The following is a 14091-nucleotide window of genomic DNA, read 5'->3' on the forward strand; positions in this document are numbered from 1 at the left end:
CCTCTATCACACCACCAACACCTATCACACCACCAACATCTACCCCTATCCCACTACCAAATGTAAATGTTTTTTTATCACACCACCAACACTCACCCCTATCACACCACCAACACTCACTCCTATCACACCACCAACACTCACTCCTATCACACCACCAACACTCACCCCTATCACACCACCAACACTCACCTCTATCACACCACCAACACCTATCACACCACCAACACCTACCCCTATCCCACTACCAAATGTAAATGCTTTTTTTGTTATCACACTACGAACACTCACCAGAGCACACAACACTGCTCAAACCGACATAAGCTGACAAGAGAACACAATGCTACTCACACCTTGGGAAACACACCAGAACACAAACTAATACACAACACTGTCACAACGACCTCAACTCACCAGATAAACAACACTGCTTACTGACATAAACTCACATAAGCAACCAGATAAACTGCACTGTTTACACTGACTGGTGTCACGACCATAAACAACTTATTTTTTTATATATACAAATTAAGTGCTTATCCGAGTAGAAACTAACAAAGAAATAGATCACGTGGTCCTTATATGGGGAACTCTAAATCAATACTCCGAATTCCATGTTGATATGCATGTATAACACAGCATCTATAAATAGCCGATAATGGATTCATAGTTAAATTAGTTGAAGGGGTGATTTAAACTGGTAAGTACAGCTAATAGCAATGGTACTAATATCTTATTTATATATGGGATATATACACGTATACACGTAACCCGATTTATTTCGTATGAATGATATTGGGGCAATATCGGTCATCAAAACATTTTTATCTGTATCGCGATATCAAACACCTTATGGATACTGTTGGCGAGCTTATGTATATGTGTACGAGTATTAGTCTGTTAATTCTTATATTCAATCAATCAGTACCAAACAAAAGCCGAAAACTAATCCTTCTATTATTACTCACGTTTCAGACAATAAAAAAATCTACGGTAGACAACTCCACTCATGACTATTTTTCTCCCATTTTCCTTTTAGAGAGTAACTCTAGTTTTGTTTCTACTCAGACGTGCGCTAGAATGATATATTAAAGATTACCTTCAACATCAGTGACTGTTCCTTGCACTTTTACTAAATTATGCAAGAAGACATGCAGAACACTTAAGTTTAAAAAAATTGCTCCCTGCCCAATTTCCTTGTTTAAAATTAATCAATACGTGACAAGCAGGTTACTCATGGATTGATCTCTATCCTCCGTGGTTAATCCCTAACCATATCATGATAATGACTAGCGGTTTGTAGCATACGACCATTTAGAACACCAGGGACAATGTATCGACTAATCAATTGCATTTCTTTTAACACACAATATAAATCGCTTATCTATTTCATTTCAATATTATTTTCGAAAAATATCTATTATATTAATCAATCAATACCTTAAGCATACACAAAGCAGATACAATATGAGCCTATTTTCGGAAATGATCTTCGATTCCCGGAATTTCCTGTTCTAAATATATATATATACATTGCATTGCCATAAAAATAGACCACAGATGACGGAATAAACCAGACCGACAGACAGCCATATAGAAGGAGCAGTCAGTAATTTGTATTGGTGAGTACAAAGGAATTTTAAAATAACAATTTTGCTTGTTGGTGTGTTTTTTTTTTGTTGTCTTGATAGGTCTAACTCAGGAAAAACGCACACGTACACACTAGAACACACACACCCGTATATACCCTACCTCGGAGCGCCACGTCCATAATTGGAAAACTGCCAAACAAATCAATTCAGCCAAAAACAGACGTGGCAAAGACCAAATTACCACTCGCTATATGTCATAATTTAATGTAGGTATGCATCATGAAAGTGTAGGTAGTCGAGTGCACATTCTGACGTTTTAATTTGTAGATAAACGAACATATACAATCTGGCGTTTTGCTATGGCGTTCTAGGTACATATTGACATTTAACTATGGTTGTTCTAACCATTTGTTCTTGTACCATATCTATATATAATATGCTATACACCCCATGTGCACTGTCAGTGTTTTTTTGTGCATATGCGTACAAGTATTAGTCTGTTATTTCATTTATTCAATCCACTACCAAACAAAAGTCAAACAAAATTCCTACCATTATGATTCATATGTTTCAGATAAGACAGATGTTCAGTAGACAATTCCACCAACAACTATTTCTCTGTTTGACAAAGTTACCTTTTTCTTTTTAACTCGTACTTGTGCCGGAATGATTTCTGATATTTCAATTTCAACTACTGTTCCTTGCACCCTTACAAATATGCACATCTTATATGAAGACTTGATGCACAAGTATTTTTTTTCAAACATCCACATTTGTAAATTAATACGTGAACCGGTGTATAACTAGCCGATCTCAGGATTTGGCTGCACTCATCCGTTGAAATGCCTGAACTTTGTCATGATACGAGTAATCCAGCTAACAGACTTAGTATTGCAGCTTTGCAGCAGGTGACAATTTAGACTACTATCAACAATTTGTAAATACAAGTGATTCATATTGTCTGAAAAATGTAGTTCACTAATTAATTGTATTCGATGTTATGTTTAGTGAAAGTGTCAATCCATTAGAAGGTAATATTAAAACCATTAAGCAATGCAATCACATAATAGTCGTCTGACATATTTTAAGAAATGCTCTCCAGTTCCCGGAATTCCGTGTCCTAAAAATGTACGTATTGTGTTGCATGTCAAACAGTCTACAGACGATGGAGTGAAGCAGACAGATCTGTAAAATTGGTGACTGGAAACAGGTAAGTACAATGGAATATTAAATAATGAAAGTTATTTATGTAGGACGTATCTTGTATACTTATAATGTTACTGGTTTGGTATATTTATTGTTGTATATTTCAAGGTGTGAGTTTTGTTTCCTTGATTGGTCAAATCGGGAAAAATAAACACGATCAAACACACCCAAACATTGAACCACACACATAAATAAAAAGAACATGTTCTATACCAGGATGGTGATATCAAACCAATAAATTCAGTCAAGATTGACGTAGACAAAGAACAAATCGTCAATGATTAATATTACAATGTAATTAAGTCATGCATCATTGGATTTGTGATATGCACAATGTCGTTATGTTGGTATGAACACATCTACTCTTATCGTTACACAAAAACTTTTAGTCCCGTTTAAAACAACACTATCGGTCATAAGTAGTTTGAGATGTGCTAGTATGTTTAAAATTTTGATATACCAGGTTAAGTGCTTGAGGGAAGAGGTATATCATAGCACAGCATTGTAGAACGAAAAGGTCTCTTGGTCGGCGATAGGTATACTCTTGTCACTTGTCACTGGTTGTATCAGAGATGTTGCAACATGCACACACAATTGTAGCAATACAGTTTAGCGTTTTCCCCTCCTGTATGATGGTCAATAATTCATGGCTATTGATTTACATAGTAAATGGGCTTTAGGACTCGCGTTCGTGATGAAATGATTGTGATATTTTGTGTGTGTGTATTTTTTTTAATGAAGAAGTTCGATGAGAACATATCCCCATTTATTTTACCAAATGTTACTCAAGGCCAAGTATACATGCTGTACTTGTACAAGTCGAACGGCATATATCTACTGCTACTAATCAAAGACAGGGGTAGGTCTGAACGTCGTCATGAGTTTACATTATGAAAATGGTATAAGCAAAACGGTGATAATGACACAATGCAATAACAACTTTAAAAAGAAATCAGAAATCGATGTAAAAAAAAACCCATTTTATTTTGGTGACGGTATAACAGCTAATTGATTAATATAAAAACTGTTCTATCTTGGTATTTATTGAATCAAGATAATCTAACAAAATACATTCCATGATATGTCGCAACACATGTCAACTAGTAAACAGAGACCTTTTTACCGCTGTAGCAGACGACAATTTAGAATATTAGCAATGATTTATCAGTGTTATTAATCAATAGTACTGTTACCTCACAATGGAAATCACTAATTAGATTTAGATTGATAATTACAAAACATCAATTACAATATATGTATCAATCAATCGTTATATCCTAACGCTATGCAAACAAGAATGTCACATGCCTTATGACGTTCGTTTCCCGGAATTCTATGTAAGAAACACCCGTTGTATTACGTTTAAGATAGACTGGAATAGTCGATTGGATGAAGTTGACTATGTAGAATGAGTGGCTTAAATTGGCAAATATAATAAAATAACTGATACTGACATTTTTATGTTACGTACGTACATCGTATTGTAAATGGTCTATCACGTGCGGCTTTATTTGTGTTATGTCGGTTTATTTGTTCAAACGTGTTATAGGATTATTTATGTAATTTCATCTTCAACAATTCTTCTTTTCACTTTTAATAAGTAACGTGTTCTTTTAATCAGAGTACTTGCATTAGGTATGAAGTCAGGCATCTAACAAAACAAAGAACTGTTCAAAGACAATCATCCATTAGCACCTTTTAAAGCAAATTCATTTAGCATACCACTATTTTGTCGTCGATGGCTTAAATAATATTAGGTTTAAATACATGGGTGTAATCTGAGGTGTGTCAATATTCAAAGTAATTAAAACGTGTAAATCAGGTTATGTCAAGTTAGGCTAAGCTCTTACCAGGATATAAAATGTAGCCGATCGCTGGGACTAGCTGCACTCATCCGTAGCAATGCCCCAACTGTATCATAATACAGGTGATCTAGCTACCAGACTGAGTACATATGCTGCAGCTTCGTAGCAGACGACACATTATTAATGCATATGTTCTATTTTCGGAAATGCTTTCCGACTCCCGGAATTCCATGTCCTAAAAATATATATTGCATTGCATTTGGAATAGAAAACAAAGAACGGGTAGAAACAGCCATATAGAAGGAGAGATTAGAAATTGGTAAGTAAAAAGGGTATTATTGAATACGATGTTTATCTCGTTTGTTAGTGAGGTGTCTGTTGTATAAATTTGTCTAAATCAGAAAAAAACACATCAACAGACACAGACACGCACAGACACGCACGCTGATGCAAACACACATTTATACACATACAGAGACAGACGGACACCGACGTACACGCAAACACATAACACACAGACACAGAGACACACACGTACACTTACACACATACAGCTACACACAGAAACAGACGGACACAGACAAACACGCAGACACATAGCACACATAAACACACGCACATTTATATACACAAAGACACATCAACACATACACACACAGAGAGACAGACGGACACATACAAACACGCACACAGACAGATGGGGACAGGCGCACAGAAACAAACGCACACACCCTCCCTGACACACGTGCACACTCCAAAACAGAAATCCACATTACTAATTTCAAAATAACCAAACAAATTAATCCAGTCAAAACAGACGTGGACGAAGAGTGTGTATTTGTTATGTGTTGTAATTCAATGTAGATGATCATCATGAAACTGTTTGCATGTAAATACATATATGTATACAGTATGATTAATATGTAAGAATCATGTTCTCTCTAACAGTTTGCTATATTAGTAGGTACATGGAGACAATGGTTCTTTATTTTTCGGGTAGGGACATTTAAAGAAAGATATATTTATATCTCGATAATATACACCACATGGATACTGTAGGTGTGTCTGTATATGTGTACAACAATTGATCTGTTATGTTTTGTAATCAATCCACTACCAATCAAAATAACCAGTCCTAATAGCAGAGCTTTCAGGCGTCCGTATCAATGAATGGTCTGCATTGTGAAACGAGTAATCTAGCTAACAGACTGAACATTGTATCTCTACAGCAGACGGCAATTAAGAATACCAGCAACTGTTTGTAAATACACATAATCAATGGTAGGATTTCACGTCTTAAAAATATCAATAATTGATATTAAAACAGACTAGGATACAATCATATAGCGAAGTGAATGGAAACGTGTAAGTATGATGCAATAATTAATGCTGCTATTTAATCGTAATGCAACTGTTTGGTATTTTGATCTCTCAATTGTTAATCTTATATTAACTCTCTTGATCAGTCAAGCCAGGAAAAAAACACACGCGTACAGACACTTCCAAACACTCAGCAAACAAACACGTCAAAATACACGCGCACAAACGCGCGCGCGCGCGTAAAAACACACCAAAACACACATGTGCAAACATACTAAAACAAAAACACATCCAAACACGTCAAGTACAAATACACCCAAACACTTGTACGAACACAACCTAACACGTCACGTGCAATAACTTTCAAATACCAAACACACGTACAAAACCGACCAGATATGTCACTTGCAAACACATAATAATGCAGAAATCACATCAGTAACTGGATATTTTGAGCCATCGTGATGATATTAAACCACTCAAGCAAGTAAAAACATGTCATTGGTTACATGTTAAAATGTAATGTAGTTATGCATCGTGGAATTGCTGATATATGCATGCACAGTATGTTGGTATGCGATGTTTCTTTTTTTTTGTTACTACTATTATAGAAGTGAAAAGAGCACATATCCCTACAATTTTACTATGATTGGGTTTTAATAATGTACATATACCAGTCGGACAGGAAACCACCACTGTCAAAAAAGCCTTGAAATATCAAAGAGAGAAATATATCTGGAAATAATCAGTTCACTTCTACAAGTGCAATTAATGACCATGTACATTCGCTTGCTCTAGAATAACGTATATTTTTAAAAGATATCATTGTAAACTAAGAACAAAATATTGATACACATTCTGCATCAGTTTGGTATTTATTGAGTCAAGATAAATTAACACCATACATTCCGTGAGTTGTTGTCACACAGGTACACTGGTTAACAAAGAGAACTTTATACCATTGTAGCAGATGACAATTTAGTATACGAGCAATAATTTATCAGTATTATTAATTAATAAAACTGTTACTTAACAATTGAAATTACTAATTATATTTAAATATTTTCTATATTATAAACATCAATTACATTCTATTGATATTAAATCCTGACACTATGAAAACTCAAGATTATCACATGTGCTATTCTCGGAAATGACGTTCGTTTCACGGAATTCCACGTATAAAACACCCATTGTATTGCGTGCAAAAAAAGTACAACAGTAGTCGATTAAAATTTGATACTGACATATATATGTTACATACATCTCGACTTACAAAGGAAAAATACAAAAGCACAATCATAACCTCACGCAATCCGAGAAACGAGACGGGAAACCTTCTCAGAGATTAATGATATTAGAGCAGGGAAACCCCCATGGTCAGATTAGCCTTCATACGTTATCTAAAGGTAAAACGATATTTTGTTTGTTTATCAATGTATGATTGCTGATGTTGATATCTTTGCTAGATGTGTTCTTGCTGTGTTGTAACTCTTACAAAAATCGGGTTAGCGCTTATGTTGAGGTGTGTCGAACGTCCTGTGTCGACTCTGTTGGTTTTCTCGATATCAAATGCTTGTCTTGTTTGTTGACATTATAGGTATTGTTGTGTATTACTCTAAGTAATCGTGATTTATAAAGATTAGCTTTTGGCGTCATGGATTCACGTAGATGAGGTGACACACAAGGAACAGTTTATTAAAGACAAGTGAAATGCATAGACTTGTGGAAACAACAGAATCCTTTTCCGAGTTATTCTTTTTTTGAGGAAATAATATCGGAAGGACTATTTAGCATCAATTTATTTTATGAATGACATTTCAAAAAACGTATATATTAATTTGTAGTTTCTTTATCACGAACATAATTATGACCTGTCATCAAAAGTGATGAATTCTGTTATCATGTTTCGTTCACAAACAACACTGCAGAGACAACATAGTCTTACCTCTGCGATAGGAATGGCATTCTTCTGAAGTGCATGCTTGCCTCTTTGACTTTTATGTGGGGTTTTCCGCTGTATTTAATGATACAAACAATACCTTTAAATATATATATATATATATTTATTTATAGATTTGAAATGGAAGCACAGGAATCAGATGAAGTCTTCATCTCCTACAGTAGCGACGACATCAACCTGGTCCAAGATATAAAGGCGGGCTTAAGACAGAATGGTTAGTATTTAAATCACAATAAATCTATGCTCCTAACCTTTTGTTAACGGAAATCTTCTTTAAATATTTATGATTTGTAAGTTTTTTGATTTGGTCAATGATATAAAGGCGGGCTTAAGACAGAATGGCTAGTGTTTAAATTATAATAAATCTATGCTCCTAACCTTTTGTTAACGGAAATCATCTTGAAATATTTATGATTTTTAAGTTGTTTTTATTTGGTCAATGATATAAAGGCGGGCTTAAGACAGAATGGTTTGTATTTAAATTATAATAAATATATGCTCCTAACCTTTTGTTAACGGAAATCTTCTTGAGACAGAATGATTAGTGTTTAAATCATAATAAAACATCTAAACCATAACCAAGAAAGCTCCTTATACAAAGATAAGCGAACATATTAACTTTAAGAAAGTGAATACGTTCTCAACGATGCCGTTTTGTCAATATTGCCTGTCTGATACGATTATAATTAACACAATGGAATAAATAATGGAAATTGTCTTCTATCATAAAACACACGTACATCGAGGTAAAGGTTAACCCTCCCATTTTCATCATTCTTTTAAGATTTTAGATATTTATACTTTGTAAGTTGACCCGTAGAGCGCTGTTAAATAAGCTATAGTATTGTTTGTCTTAAAATTTGATTTTCAGATATTAAGTGGGCGAAACGAAAATATCTGAACAAAAAAAGGAAATCTAACCTCACAATTGAAATTATTTTCACTAGGCACTGAATGCTTTGTTGCTTACGATGCCATCAGAGCAGGGACTCCCACGATGGACGCAATTACATACGCCCTTTCAAAATGTCGGGCGGGCCTATTTCTTGTCACTCCCGCGGCTTTGGAGAGTTCTTGGTTTGCTTTTGAAGCTATCCTCACATTGGAGAGATCCCAACAGCGCGGCCACCTCAATTGTGTGATCCTCCTGCATGGGGTGACTGAAGACAAGGTTTATCATTTTCTAATTTACATTTATAGCTAAAGATCAGGTTAATCATTTAATAATGTATATTTCTATCTGAAGATCATGTATATCATTTACTCATTCACATTTATAACTAAATGTCAGTTTTATTATTTATTTACCTATTTACATTTCTAACTGAAGATAAGGTTATCATTTTCTCATGTACATTTATATAATTGAAGATCAGGTTTATCTTTTACACATTCACATTTTTAACTGAAGATAAAGTTTATTATTTACTTATTCACATATTTATATAATTGAAGATCAGGTTTATCAATTACTCATTTACATTTATAACTAAAGATCAGGTTTATCATTTACTTATTTACATTCCTAACTGTAGATCAAGTTTATCATTTACCCATTTAAATTTCTAACTGAAGTTCAAGCTTAGCGTTTACTCATTAACATTTACAAAAAAATATCAGGTTTATCATTTACTCATTCACATTTTTAACCAAAGATAAGGGTTATCTTTGTCTCATTAATATTTATATAACTCAAGATTAGAATCATCATTTACTCATTTACATTTATAACTAAAGTTCAGGTTCATCATTTACTCATTTACATTCCTAACTGAAGATTATGTGTATCATTTATTCATTCATATTTATAACTGAAGATCATGTTTATCACTTACTCATTCACATTTATAACTCAAGATTAGAATAGTCATTTACGCATTCACTTTTGTGACTTAAGATCAGGAATCTTGTTAATATTCACACCAGTGACTGCAGATCAGATATCTCGGTTACATTATTCACACAAATTTCTGGACATCTGGCATCTCGTTCATCCCATTCACACTTATTCAAAGTCATTACTGAATGGTGAATAGCTTCAATAGCACTGCTAAGTATGAGTTCGAAAATGTATGAAATGTATTTATAATACTGAGCACATTTAGTCCGTTTTGGATGTTAAAAAATACCAGATAATTATTTCATATTGAGTATGAAATAGAAGATCAAGTTATATGTGACACATTGGCAATGAACATACACTTGAAATCCTCTTATTGGAATAGCCGATTTTAGAAATGAGTAATATTAACGTAACAATTTGTTCAAATTTAAATTGCAGCTTGCCAAGTTTGCGCTTTTTCAAATGATTGATAAATATGTGCTGAGCTTGGACGAGTCAGGAAAGTGGAAAAGCGAACAGATTGTCAAGGTTATACAGAACCTCCGAGGTGAATACGTAGTTAATGAAATTCGTGTTTGTTCAAGATTTGAACTTTGTGAAGATATTGCATTGCTTTGAAATGTGCACATTTTGAAAGAAATTACTCTCTAAGAATAATAAGTGAAAAGCGTACAGACATTCAACAAACAAGTAAGCATAGCACTTTCACTATTTAACAACAGCAGAGAGTTTAAACTGACTCTTAAGACAGTAATTAACAAAGCTTCCACTCTTAAGACAGTAATTAACAAAGCTTCCTGACGATTATAAAACTAGTATGGTAATTTGCAAAGAAAAGAGGACACATGCTATTTCTTTACCGAAACATTTGTTTTTTATACTACAACGAGATGCTTATCATTACAGAGGTGAAAACGATTGAGAGTGCTTTGCCTGTAGGCAATATTGCCCATGCCATGGCTTGGTCACATTACTTTGGATATCACCATGTGATACACCCACGTAGGTATTCAAATTATATATCAATATGTTATCATATCTAATCAACTCATGTAGGTAAACTAGCTACATAGCAATAAGGTACCATATTGAGATACACTCACGTAGGTAATTAAACTACATATCAATTAGGGAACCATATTGAGATACACTCACGTAAGTAATTAAACTACATATCAATTAGGGAACCATATTGAGATACACTCACGTAAGTAATTACCCCTTTTAGTAAAAATTTTTGGGGAAAGGGGGGGAAAGGGGAAAAAAGTTTTTTTTTTAGGAAAGAAACTTTTTTAGTTAAAAGGGTAGGGGTGGGTTTTAAAAAACCTTTGGTTTTTAAAAAAAAATTTTTTTACCCGGGGGGGTTTGCGAATTTAAAGGTTTGGAGTGTTTTCCCCCCCCCCGAGTGGGGGGTTTTGAAGGGGTCTGGGGGCGGGGGTTTTGGAAAAATTTTGTTTTTTTTTGGTTTAATGGGGGTTTTTTTGGGGGGGGTTTTTTAAATCAGGGTTTTTTAAAGGGAAATGTTGTTGTCATGTGTGAATTTAGTACATTGTAAATCTATTCTAAGTATCTTTGGCACTCATCTAGCTTAGCAAATTTGAATTCAGTTATTGCCAAATGATAGAACATTTGTCTTAAGGGGAGAGGAATGTAAAAGTAGGAGAAATTTGTAAGCACATAATAATATATCAGTGTGCAGTTACGGTTCATCTCACCTTATTTCGGCCTCCATCTTTGTTTATTCATTCGGAACCTAGTTACAGTAAGTGTTCCGAGTAACTTTCCGGGGGAATCTGCACGTGCAGATTGCCGCAATCTGGCTATATAGCTCGGGGATTTTCTATAGTCAGACAGTCTTACACAAAGTCTTCGTTCGACTGGTATGACTCGCCTCTCTATCCTTCTCTATAGGTTTAGTGTTAGTTAGGGTATCATTTAGTCAGTTGTTGAACAACCTAGGATAGATTAGTATTTAGTTAGGGCGTAGGTTTGTCGTGACCATGCAGGGTTTTAACACTGATTTTATATACCGTCCGTCGTCTATTCAGTAGGATTATGCCGAGTAGCCATTAGTTATATTTAGTTGTGTGAGCGATGCACGTGTGTGGGTGGAATACATGTTGAATTTACTGTGATATACAAACAGTACTTTACGTTTGTTAAGTTAATAAATTATACGTTGATCTTTATATCTGAGTCTGCGTTTCATTTGCCATATGCTTCCCGTTGTCAAATTCTAAGACTCCAATGGGCCCGAGATCCCCCAACCTAGGTTAGGTTTCTAGTACAGAAACCGTGACTTTTACACAACAAAAGTCCATTAAAATCTGATACTGACATATATATGTTACATACATCTCGACATACAAAGGAAAAATACAAAAACACAATCATAACCTCACTCACTCCGAGAAACGAGACGGGAAACCTTCTCAGAGATTAATGATATTAGAGCAGGGTAACTCCCATGGTCAGATTAGCCTTCATACGTTATCTAAAGGTAAAACGATAGTTTGTTTGTTTATTAACGTAGGATTGCTGATGTTGATATCTTTGCTAGCTGTGTTCTTGCTGTGTTGTAACTCTTGTAAAATCGGGTTTCGGCGTTATCGATTATGTTAAGGTGTGACGAACGACCTGTGTCGATTCTGTAGTATAATTGACCCGGCAGTTGATGTTTTCTCGATATCAAATGCTTTCCTTTTTGTTGACATTGCAGGTATTGTTGTGTAATCACTCTAAGTAATCGTAATTTATAAAGATTAGCTTTTGGTGTCATGGATTATCGTAGTTGAGGTGACACACAAGGAACAGTTTATTAAAGCCAAGTGAAATGCATAGACTTGTGGAAACAACAGAATTCTTTTCCGAGTTATTCTTATTTTGAGGAAATGATATCGGAAGGACTATTTACCATCAATTTATTATATGAATGACATTTCAAAAGCGTATATGTTAATTTTGTAGTTTCTATATCACGAACATGGTTATGCCTTGTCATCAAAAGTGATGAATTCTGTGATCATGTTTCTTTCACAAACAACACTGCAGAGACAACATAGTCTTACCTCTGCGATAGGAATGGCATTCTTCTGAAGTGCATGCTTGCATCATTGACTTCTATGTGTTTTTTCCTCTGTATTTAATGATACAAACAATACCTTCACATATATAACTTTATTTTTAGATTTGAAATGGAAGCACAGGAATCTGATGAAGTCTTCATCTCCTACAGTAGCGATGATATCAACCTGATCAAAGATATAAGAGAGGGCTTAAGACAAAATGGTTAGTATTTAAATCTTAATAAATCTATGCTCCTAACCTTTTGTTAATGGAAATCTTCTTTAAATATTTATGATTTGAAAGTTTTTAGATTTGGTTAGTGATATAAAGGCGGGCTTAAAACAGAATGATTAGTATTTAAATCATAATAAAACATCTAAATCATAACCAAGAAAGCTCCTTATACAAAAATAAGCAAACATATTAACTAAGAAAGTGAATACGTTCTCAACGATGCCGTTTTGTCAATATTGCTGTCTGATACGATTATAATTAACACAATTGAATAAAAAATTGGAAATTGTCTTCTATCATAAAACACACGTACATCGAGGTAAATGTTTGCCCTCTCATTTTCATCTTTATTTAGATATGTATGCTTTGTAAGTTGACCCGTAAAGCGCTGTTAAATAAGCTATAGTATTGTATGTCTTAAGATTTGATTTTCTGATATTAAGTGAGCCAAACGAAAATATCTTAACAAAAAAAAAAAAAAAAAAAATACCAGGAAATCTAACCTTAAAATTGAAATTATTTTCACTAGGCACTGAATGCTTTGTTGCTGATGATGCCATCAAAGCAGGGACTCCCACGATGGACGCAATAACATACGCCCTTTCAAAATGTCGGGCGAGCCTGTTTCTTGTCACTCCCGCGGCTTTGGAGAGTTCTTGGTTTGCTTTTGAAGCTATCCTCACGTTAGAGAGATCCCAACAGCGCGGCCACCTCAATTGTGTGATCCTACTGCATGGGGTGACTGAAGACAAGGTTTATCATTTTCTAATTTACATTTATAGCTAAAGATCAGGTTAATCATTTAATAATGTATATTTCTATCTGAAGATCAAGTTTATTATTTACTCATTCACATTTATAACTAAAGATCAGTTTTATCATTTACCCATTTACATTTCTAACTGAAGATAAGGTTATCATTTTCTCATTTACATTAATACAATTGAAGATCAGATTTATCTTTTACACATTTACATTTTTAACTGAAGATCAAGTTTATTATTTACTTATTCACATATTTATATAATTGAAGATCAGGTTTATCATTTACTCATTTACATT

Source organism: Pecten maximus, chromosome 2, assembly GCF_902652985.1.
Source record: "Pecten maximus chromosome 2, xPecMax1.1, whole genome shotgun sequence".
Taxonomy (NCBI): domain Eukaryota; kingdom Metazoa; phylum Mollusca; class Bivalvia; order Pectinida; family Pectinidae; genus Pecten; species Pecten maximus.